The following is an 11,798-nucleotide window of genomic DNA, read 5'->3' as shown; positions in this document are numbered from 1 at the left end:
GACGGAAAAATTCCGTCATATGTCCTTAAGAGGTTAAAGCACAACCTGATTTATTTTCTATTTGAATATATCAACAACATTATGTTGTGAGAGAGTTGTAGGAGGTTGCTTGAGTTGTTGGAGTTCAAATAAGTTATTGCGGTGATATTCACCCTTATCCATTACTGTTGCACCCCAAGCCTCAAGGTCCCTCCTTATCCATGTTTATATTTCTCAATTCTAAAACTGAAAATGCTGGAGGTGGAATTATTTCAGTCCAAAGGCAGAGTTTGGGGATGTCCAGGGCCATGCATCTATAATCTGAGGCAGAATCAGGTGGTCTATGGCCACTATTATGTAGTTATAGAGGAGACAGAATATAGTAGTAGGGAGGGGCAGCTTGAGAAAGGTCTAAAAATGTATATGAAGTTTGGAAACTCCAACACTGCAAGAATGTATTTAGTAGTGGACTTATTCAACTGAGTACCCAGTGCAAAATATTTTTTGCCCCTCCCCCCAAAGTAACTCAGTAGTAAACAATAGTAATAATATACATGGTACTCTGTATAATGATTTTGAGGATAGATAAGATGGACGTGGAGCCTGCACTAATAAAAGGCTTCCCTGCATTAGGATTGTATACATTCTGTATATCTTGGCTACTATAGGGCCCCCAGACACCTGCTGCACCAAAGGTAGTTCCGCTCCTGTATTTATTTGAATTTGTATTTATGAACAGTTATAGCTGTTTTCACCCCAATAATCTGAAATCTAAGAGCAAGGTTTAATCAAAATGAATCACCCTGAAAGGGTCATTCTTATACCTAACAAATCTCTATATTACGAGTTTTGCATTATAGTGAAAAAGCAGCGTTATCAGGTTATAACGCTGCTTTTTCACTACCGCTATTATTACGAGTCTTGCAGATTTAGGGGCACCGCACACTTTTTTGACCTTACCGCAAATCAACTTATGCAAATTGCGTATAGTCTTTTTTCAATGGAACTTCCATAGCGCCGGTATTACAAGCTTGTCCTGGGAGGCCAAAAAGTGAGCGGTACATCCTATCTCGTCAAGATTTGTAACGCATTCTAAAGTCAGTAGTTATGAGTTTTACACTACAAAGCTGTAGCATAAAACTCATAACTAAAGTGCTAAAAAGTACACTAACACCCATAAACTACCTATTAACCCCTAAACCGAGGCCCTCCCGCATCGCAAGCACTAAAATAAAATTATTAACCCCCTAATCTGCTGCTCCAGACATCGCCACCACTAGAATAAACATATTAACCCCTCAACTGCCGTACTCCCACCTTGCAAACACTAGATAAATATTATTAACCCCTAATCTGCCGCCCCCAACGTCGCCGCCACTATACTAAATTTATTAACCCCTAAATCTAAGTCTAACCATAACCCTAACACCCCCTAACATAAATATAATTAAAATAAATCTAAATAAAAATTACTATCATTACCTAAATAATTCCTATTTAAAACTAAATACTTACCTGTAAAATAAACCCTAAGCTAGCTACAATATAACTAATAGTTACATTGTAGCTAGCTTAGGTTTTATTTTTATTTTACAGGCAAGTTTGTATTTATTTTAACTAGGTAGAATAGTTACTAAATAGTTATTAACTATTTAATAACTACCTAGCTAAAATAAATACTAACTGACCTGTAAAATAAAACCTAACCTGAGTTACACTAACACCTAACCTAACCCTACAATTAAATAAATTCCCTAAATTAAATACAATTAACTAAATTCAATACAATTAGCTAAATTACAAAAACAAACAAACACTACATTACAGAAAATAAAAAACAAATTACAAGATCTTTAAACTAATTACACATAATCTAATAGCCCTATCAAAATAAAAAAGGCCACCCAAAATACAAAAAAAACTTGCCTCAACTAAACAACCAATAGCCCTTAAAAGGGCCTTTTGCTGGGCATTGCCCCAAAGAAATCAGCTCTTTTACCTGTCAAAAAAAATACAAACAACCACCCAAACAGTAAAACCCACCACCCACACAACCAACCCCCCAAATAAAACCATAGCTAAAAAAACCTAAGCTCCCCATTGCCCTGAAAAGGGCATTTGGATGGGCATTGCCCTTAAAAGGGCATTTAGCTCTATTGCAGCCCAAACCCCTAATCTAAAAAACCCCCCACCTAATACACCCTTAAAAAATCCTAACACTAACCCCCGAAGATCCACTTACAGTTTTGGAGAGCCGACATCCATCCTCAACGAACCCGGGAGAAGTCTTCATCCAAGCAGCAAGATGTCCTCAACAAAGCTGGCAGAAGTGGTCCTCCAGATGGGCAGAAGTCTTCACCCAGACGGTATCTTCTATCTTCATCCTTCCAACGAGGAGCGGCTCCATCTTCAAGACATCCGGCACGGAGCATCCTCTTCAATCGACGGCTTCTTCTCCAATGAAGGTTTCTTTAACCCCTTAACGACCGAGGACGTGCAGGGTACGTCCTCTAAAAAATGTCAGTTAACGACCAAGGACGTACCCTGCACGTCCTCAGTCTGGAAAGCAGCTGGAAGCGATCCTGCTCGCTTCCAGCTGCTTTCCGGTTATTGCAGTGATGCCTCGACATCGAGGCATCCTGCAATAACACTTTCTGGCCATCCGATGCAGAGAGAGCCACTCTGTGGCCCTCTCTGCACCGGACATCGATGGCCGGTATCATTGGTGGGTGGGAGCCGACTTGGGAGGCGGGTGGGCGGCCATCGGTGAGATCTGGAAGGTGGAGGGGGGCGGGATCGGGGACGGAGCCTTCGGGGGCGCGCACGGGCGCGCGCACGTGCACGGTGGGTGGCGGGCGGGCGCGTGCACGGGGCGGGAGCGGGTGGGAACCGCTACACTACAGAAAAAAAGTAAAGAGTAAAGTGTAATTAAAAAATTAAATAAACATTTTTTAAAAAAAGCATTTAAGCGATCTGGAAGGGGTGGGGGGTTGGTATTGGGGGGGGGGGGAAGCTACACTACAGAAAAGGGAAATTTTTTTAATAAAAAAACATATTTTCACTAAAATGGGTACTGGCAGACAGCTGCCAGTACCCAAGATGGCGCACATTAAGTCAGAGGGGGAGGGTTAGAGAGCTGTTGGGTGGGGGATCAGTGAGGTTGGGGGCCAAGGGGGATCCTACACAGAAGCATATGTAAATATGCTAAAACAAAATGCACAAAAATGCCCAAATATGCTAAAACAAAATGCACAAAAATGCCCAAATTTTCCTTTTATTTTAGTACTGGCAGAGTTTCTGCCAGTACTTAAGATGGCGGGGACATTTGTGGGGTAGGGGAGGGAAGAGAGATGTTTGGGAGGGATCAGGGGGTCTGATGTTTCAGGTGGGAGGCTGATCTCTACACTAAAGCTAAAATTAACCCTGCAAGCTCCCTACAAGCTACCTAATTAACCCCTTCACTGCTAGCCATAATACACGTGTGATGCGCAGCACCATTTAGCAGCATTCTAATTACCAAAAAGCAACGCCAAAGTCATATATGTCTGCTATTTCTGAACAAAGGGGATCCCAGAGAAGCATTTACAACCATGTGTGCCATAATTGCACAAGCTGTTTGTAAATGATTTCAGTGACAAACCTAAAATTGTGAAAAATTTAATGTTTTTTTTAATTTGATCGCATTTGGCGGTGAAATGGTGGCATGAAATATACCAAAATGGGCCTAGATCAATACTTGGGGTTGTCTACTACACTACACTAAAGCTAAAAATACCCCAAAAAGCTCCTTACATGCTCCCTAATTAACCCCTTCACTGCTGGGCATAATACACGTGTGGTGCGCAGTGGCATTTAGCGGCCTTCTAATTACCAAAAAGCAATGCCAAAGCCATATATGTCTGCTATTTCTGAACAAAGGGGATCCCAGAGAAGAATTTACAACCATTTATGCCATAATTGCACAAGCAGTTTGTAAATAATTTCAGTGAGAAACTGAAAGTTTGTGAAAAAATTTGTGAAAAAGTGAACAATTTTTTGTATTTGATCGCATTTGGCGGTGAAATGGTGGCATGAAATATACCAAAATGGGCCTAGATCAATACTTTGGGATGTCTTCTAAAAAAAAATATATATATGTCAATGGATATTCAGGGATTCCTGAAAGATATCAGTGTCCCAATGTAACTAGCGCTAATTTTGAAAAAAAAAATGTTTTGAAAATAGCAAAGTGCTACTTGTATTTATGGCCCTATAAGTTACAAAAAAAGCAAAGAAGATGTAAACATTGGGTATTTCTAAACTCAGGACAAAATTTAGAAACTATTTAGCATGGGTGTTTTTTGGTGGTTGTAGATATGTAACAGATTTTGGGGTTCAAAGTTAGATAAAGTGTGTTTTTTTTTCATTTTTCCTCATATTTTATCATTTTTTTTATAGTAAATGATAAGATATGATGAAAATAATGGTATTTTTAGAAAGTCCATTTAATGGCGAGAAAAACGGTATATAATATGTGTGGGTACAGTAAATGAGTAAGAGGAAAATTTCAGCTAAACACAAACACTGCAGAAATGTAAAAATAGCCTTGGTCCCAAACGGACAGAAAATGGAAAAGTGCTCTGGTCACTAAGGGGTTAAATGACGTCATCCAAGATGGGGTCCCTTAGATTCCGATTGACTGATAGAATTCTATCAGCCAATCGGAATTAAAGTTGAAAACATCCTATTGGCTGATGCAATCAGCCAATAGGATTGAACTTCAATCCTATTGGCTAATCCAATCAGCCAATAGGATTGACCTCGCATTCTATTGGCTGTTCCAATCAGCCAATATAATGTGAGCTCAATCCTATTGGCTGATTGCATCAGCCAATAGGATTTTTTCAACCTTAATTCTTATTGGCTGATAGAATTCTATCAGCCAATCGGAATCTAAGGGACACCATCTTGGATGACGTCATTTAAAGGAACCTTCATTGTAGAAGAAGCCGTCGATTGAAGAGGATGCTCCGCGCCGGATGTCTTGAAGATGGAGCCGCTCCGCGTCGGAAGGATGAAGATAGAAGATGCCGTCTGGGTGAAGACCTCTGCCCATCTGGAGGACCACTTCTGCCGGCTTAGTTGAGGACATCTTGCCGTTTGGATGAAGACTTCTCCCGACTTCATTGAGGATGGATGTCGGCTCTTCAAAACTGTAAGTGGATCTTCGGGGGTTAGTGTTAGGATATTTTAAGGGTGTATTGGGTGGGTTTTATTTTTAGATTAGGGGTTTGGACTGCAATAGAGATAAATGCCCTTTTAAGGGCAATGCCCATCCAAATGCCCTTTTCAGGGCAATGGTGAGCTTAGGTTTTTTTAGCTAGGGTTTTATTTGACAGGTAAAAGAGCTAATTTATTAGATTCCTATTAGCTTATAGAATTCTATCAGCCAATCGGAATCAAGGTTGAAAACATCCTATTGGCTGATACCATCAGGTGCACAGATACAATTTTTATCTACATAATCCAATGTAAATTTAATTTACAATATTTAGGACAAAACAACAGATTATTAAAAACCAGAATCAGAGAACACTTGTTATGTATAGAACATGGTAATGACAACACAGCCCTCTATAAACATTTTAAAGAGCACCATTATAAAGACACGAAAGCATTGAAGTATTGGGGTATCAAGAAAATTTTTAATGACCCCAGAGGAGGAAATATTGAACAAAAGTTACTAAAAGCAGAAGCAGAACTTATTTACAGCTTCAAAACATTGCATCCATATGGCCTAAATTCAGAACTCGATCTGAATCAAATAATATAATAATATAATCATAATCTAAACGAAATAAAACACTACAAATTGTGATCAATGGTATAAAATATCAGGACCTTTAACTAAGTGCGTTTAGAAACAATAGTAAAAAGCTACAATTCACATAAATTTATAGCTCTGAAATAGAAGCATAAGTAAGATAAGAAAACCAAGGTAACAATTTAATATTTCATTTATTTCAACTGAATCATATAAATGTTACTATATATACAAAAAAATCAAATGTAATAAATAAATTATTCAAATTAATTAATCACTAATAGCAAAATCGATGTACTGCTTTATCTATGTATTTATACAGACCATGATGTCTGTTGGCTATTCAGAATTTAAATACAAATTGATTACTTAACTAATTCTGAGCATCAGAACACTGCATCCATACGATCTATCCCCAGAACCCAATCTAAATCATATAACTATGATATAAACAAAATAAATCTTTACCAATGTCATAAAAATATTAGAGCATTATTTAAGTGTGCTTGTAAAAAGGAATTAGACTACACAATAGTAAAAGCTACAATTTACATATATTTACAGTTGTTAAATAGAAGCATGAGTTAGACAACAGAACTAAGGTTGTAATTCATTATATTATTTATACCTATTCTATCGAGTCATACAAATACCAAAAAACTACATGAAATACAGTAACACAATTAAATAACACAACTAATTAATCGCAATTAGAAAATATCTCTGCATTACTTTATCTATATATTTATACAAACTTTTATGTTTTATTTTCTCATCTGAATTAAATTACAAATTGACTACTTATCCAATTGATAAACAAGAAATATTTCACAAAGTGGAAAAGTAACATGTTACAAGTGGAAAGCAATATTTACACAATTGGAAGAGCAAAAAACAGGAAAGAATACAAAGGGTTAAACTTGGAAAGCACTTAAAAGGAGGATTTGAATTCCAGTCAGGTATCTTGACAAAGGCATCCCGCCGAAACGCGTAGATCTCCTGACCTGGACCTTACTGGATCTGTTTGTGTGCACACATCACCGGTATTTGGAAAAGACCAGTAAAGAACGTTTTAAAATAGGAATACCACTATTTTCTCTAACTCACAGTATATTTACTTAAAGGACTCATAAAAGGACATACAAGCAGGACGGAACCCTAGGAACAAAAATCCAGAGAGGTTAGCCGTTGTGGAGCTTGTCACTTACAAAGATCACACATTGCTGCAGAATCGCAAGCAGAACGGAACCTTAGGAACAAAAATCCAGAAAGGTTAGCCATTGTGGAGCTTGTCAACAGGAAAGAAACAATGGCACTACTCAAAAATAGTGATAGATAGTGAACATTTCCCTTTTCCCCGTAACAGTGTGTATATTGTATACTTGTGTATTCAAATATTAACAATCTATTAGGGATTGGTGCTTGTACCGATTTACAATCTGTGTAGAGGATCAGTAAAGAACTGACGACAGGGTACAAATATAGCACTCATGAACGTTGGAAAGTGATAGCAAAAATAAACTAAGCTAAAATATAACTTTTACTAGATCATTTAAAAACAGGGGTTTAACACACATTTTAAAATCAAATTTTAGTCTACTACCATAGAGCCAGAAAGTATTAGTACTGGCCCTTAGGAGACAAAACAACCTTGTTAGGATTGGGATTAAGTCTCATGTTTAAATGACTAGCTAATAGTACAGATGTGAGTACTCCATTGTGGAGCTTGTCACCTACAAGGATCAGACAGTGCTGTAGAACCGCAAATATTACTAAGAAGCAATCCCTGAGTAACATTGTTAATACCAGCTATATGTTATCAAACGTCCCAAGCGAAACGGAGTCCTAAGAATATCTCTCCTGAAGGGCTAGCCGTTGTGGAGCTTGTTCAGCATGGTTTTACTTCAGGGAGATCATGTCAGACTAATCTAATTGACTTCTTTGATTATGTAACAAAAGTATTAGACAAGGGAGGAGCAGTTGATGTAGCATATCTAGATTTCAGTAAAGCATTTGACACCGTCCCACACAATAAACTTATTCACAAACTATATCTCCTTGGTCTAGATTCAAAAATTGTGAACTGGGTGGAATGCTGGCTTAAGGACAGAAAACAAAGTGTCTTAGTAAATGGAGTTCATTCAGCAGAGGGGGCTGTTACTAGTGGTGTTCCTCAGGGGTCAGTTCTGGGGCCTGTTTTGTTTAACATATTTATCTGCGATATCAGCAAAGGGCTACAGGGGAAAGTATGTCTCTTTGCAGATGATACAAAAATTTGCAACAGAGTGGATGTTCCAGGGGGGGTAGACAAAATGAGAAGTGATATACAACAATTGGAGGATTGGACAAACGACTGGGATCTAAAGTTTAACACAGCAAAGTGTAAAATAATGCATTTAGGGAAGAAAAATCCAAATGTTAATTACAGACTCAATGACACTTTACTGACTGTTACAGACGAGGAACAGGACTTGGGAATTATTATTTCAGATGATTTAAAACTTAGTAAACAATGTAGTAATGCAGCGAGTAAGGCTAGCAGAATGCTTGGATGTATTGGTAGAGGTATTTGCAGCAGAAATAGTAAGGTTCTTATGCCACTTTATAGATCATTAGTTAGGCCTCATCTTGAGTATTGTGTGCAGTTCTGGAGGCCATATCTTCAGAAGGATATTAACAAACTTGAATCTGTGCAAAGGAGGGCTACCAAAATGGTACATGGTCTAAAAAATAAAACTTACCAGGATAGGCTCAATGACCTAAATATGTATAGCTTAGAGGAGAGAAGGGAAAGAGGTGATATGATAGCAACTTTCAAGTACATTAAAGGGTTTAGTAAAACTGAGACTGTGGGTATTTTACATAAAATGGAAAATTCAAGAACAAGGGGTCATGAGCTCAAGCTAAAGGGTAGTAGATTCAGGAGTAATTTGAGGAAGCACTTCTTTACAGAAAGAGTGATTGATTTATGGAATAAACTTCCTCAAGAGGTAGTAGCAACAAACACTGTGGGGGACTTTAAAAATGCATGGGACAAGCATAGGGCTATCCTACGAACTAGATAAGTTTATACTGTTAGGTAAGGTCGGGCAGACTTGCTGGGCCTATGGCTCTTATCTGCCGTCAATATCTATGTTCACAAAATCGTAAGTAAAATGGAACTTTACATATTTAACGGTCACAGCTGTATTAAGACCTAAGGAAAATACATGGGAAAGTAATTCTGCAACTTAATAACCCTCCCACCTTCCATATGATACAAACTGTAACAAATACTACGATTCACCAAAATATTGCTACTTCCACCTTAAAGTATCGGATAAAACACTAAAAGACTTGTTACCGCATCAGGTGAAACAGCTGATTTACTGTATCGATCTTCATCTAATATAAGACTCATTCACATCAATTATTGTTCTACACAATATTCATCATCCCAAACTGTATTTGTCATATATTTTTATCATACTTTTGTCATTGATTTCTGCACATAGTATTAACCTGTATAGACTATTGTTCTGACACCGGTGTCTGCATTTTATATTGTTTTAATTATTTGAGATCATATTCAATCTTTTTTATGCTTATCTTATTATGCAATGTCTTTTAAATAATTTATGAATTTATGGATGAATAAATACTTTCTTAATTGCTAAAACATATTCTTCTTAAATTATTACTCAATGGAATTTTTCGTTTCTTAAAGGGACATTATACACTTTGAGATGGTAATATAAAATTATAAATTGTATACATAAAACAACTCTGCAATATACTTTCATTATTTATTTTGTCCTCTTTGCCTGTAATTCCATTCTGAAATTGTGAGCTTTTCAGTACCCGTTAGAAATGGAAGTTCAGAACACTATTAAATCCAGCACAACTATTGGCTGCACACTCTAGTGACCGATTTATAACTGACCCTAATTGGCCACAGCAGAGAAGGTAACACAAGTTACAACATGGCAGCTCCCAGTGTTTTATAGACACATAGGCCTAGATTTAGAGTTTGGCGGTAGCCATGAAAACCAGCGTTAGAGGCTCCTAACGCTGGTTTTAGGCTACCGCCGGTATTTGGAGTCAGTCAAAAAAGGGTCTAACGCTCACTTTTCAGCCTCGACTTTTCCATACCGCAGATCCCCTTACGTCAATTGCGTATCCTATCTTTTCAATGGGATCTCTCTAACTCCGGTATTTAGAGTCGTGTCTGAAGTGAGCGTTAGAATTCTAACGACAAAACTCCAGCCGCAGAAAAAAGTCAGTAGTTAAGAGCTTTCTGGGCTAACGCCGGTTTATAAAGCTCTTAACTACTGTGCTCTAAAGTACACTAACACCCATAAACTACCTATGTACCCCTAAACCGAGGTCCCCCCACATCTCCGACACTCGATTAAATTTTTTTAACCCCTAATCTGCCGACCGCCACCTACGTTATACTTATGTACCCCTAATCTGCTGCCCCTAACACCGCCGACCTCTATATTATATTTATTAACCCCTAATATGCCCTCCCTAACATCGCCGACACCTAACTTCAATTATTAATCCCTAATCTGCCGACCGAATCTCGCCGCTATTCTAATAAATGTATTAACCCCTAAAGCTAAGTCTAACCCTAACACTAACACCCCCCTAACTTAAATATAATTTTAATCTAACGAAATTAATTAACTCTTATTAAATAAATTATTCCTATTTAAAGCTAAATAATTTTTTTATTTTTTGTAACTTGGTTCTTTTTTATTTTTTGTACTTTAGTTAGTTTATTTCATTGTAGTTATTTGTAGGTATTGTATTTAATTAATTTATTGATAGTGTAGTGTTAGGTTTAATTGTAGGTAATTGTAGTTATTTTATTTAATTAATTTATTGATAGTGTAGTGTTAGGTTTAATTGTAACTTAGGTTATGATTTATTTTACAGGTAATTTTGTAATTATTTTAACTATTTTAGCTTTTAAATAGTTCTTAACTATTTAATAGCTATTGTACCTGGTTAAAATAAATACAAAGTTACCTGTAAAATAAATATTAATCCTAAAATAGCTATAATATAATTATAATTTATATTGTAGCTATATTAGGATTTATTTTACAGGTAAGTATTTAGCTTTAAATAGGAATAATTTATTTAATAAGAGTTAATTAATTTAGTTAGATTAAAATTATATTTAAGTTAGGGGGGTGTTAGTGTTAGGGTTAGACTTAGCTTTAGGGGTTAATACATTTATTAGAATAGCGGTGAGCTCCAGTCGGCAGATTAGGGGTTAATGTTTGAAGTTAGGTGTCAGCGATGTTAGGGAGGGCAGATTAGGGGTTAATACTATTTATTATAGGGTTAGTTAGGCGGATTAGGGGTTAATAACTTTATTATAATAGCAGTGCGGTCCGGTCGGAAGATTAGGGGTTAATAAGTGTAGGCAGGTAGAGGCGACGTTGTGGGGGGCAGATTAGGGGTTAATAAATATAATATAAGGGTCGGCGGTGTTAGGGGCAGCAGATTAGGGGTACATAGGGATAATGTAAGTAGCAGCGGTTTACGGAGCGGCAGATTAGGGGTTAAAACTAATATGCAGGGGTCAGCGATAGCAGGGGCGGCAGAATAGGGGTTAATAAGTGTAAGGTTAGGGGTGTTTAGACTCGGGGTACATGTTAGGGCGTTAGGTGCAGACGTAGGAAGTGTTTCCCCATAGACAACAATGGGGCTGCGTTAGGAGCTGAACGCGGCTTTTTTGCAGGTGTTAGTTTTTTTTTCAGCTCAAACAGCCCCATTTTTTCCTATGGGGGAATCGTGCACGAGCACGTTTTTGAGGCTGGCCGCGTCCGTAAGCAACTCTGGTATCGAGAGTTGAAGTTGCGTTAAATATGCTCTACGCTCCTTTTTTGGAGCCTAACGCAGCCATTCTGTGGACTCTCAATACCAGAGTTATTTTAAAGGTGCGGCCAGAAAAAAGCCAGCGTTAACTACGCGGGTCGTTACCGACAAAACTCTAAATCTAGCCGTAAAACTTTACACT

The sequence above is a fragment of the Bombina bombina genome, chromosome 3, assembly GCF_027579735.1.
Source record: "Bombina bombina isolate aBomBom1 chromosome 3, aBomBom1.pri, whole genome shotgun sequence".
In the NCBI taxonomy this organism is placed as follows: domain Eukaryota; kingdom Metazoa; phylum Chordata; class Amphibia; order Anura; family Bombinatoridae; genus Bombina; species Bombina bombina.
Note: the sequence above shows the minus strand (reverse complement) of the source record.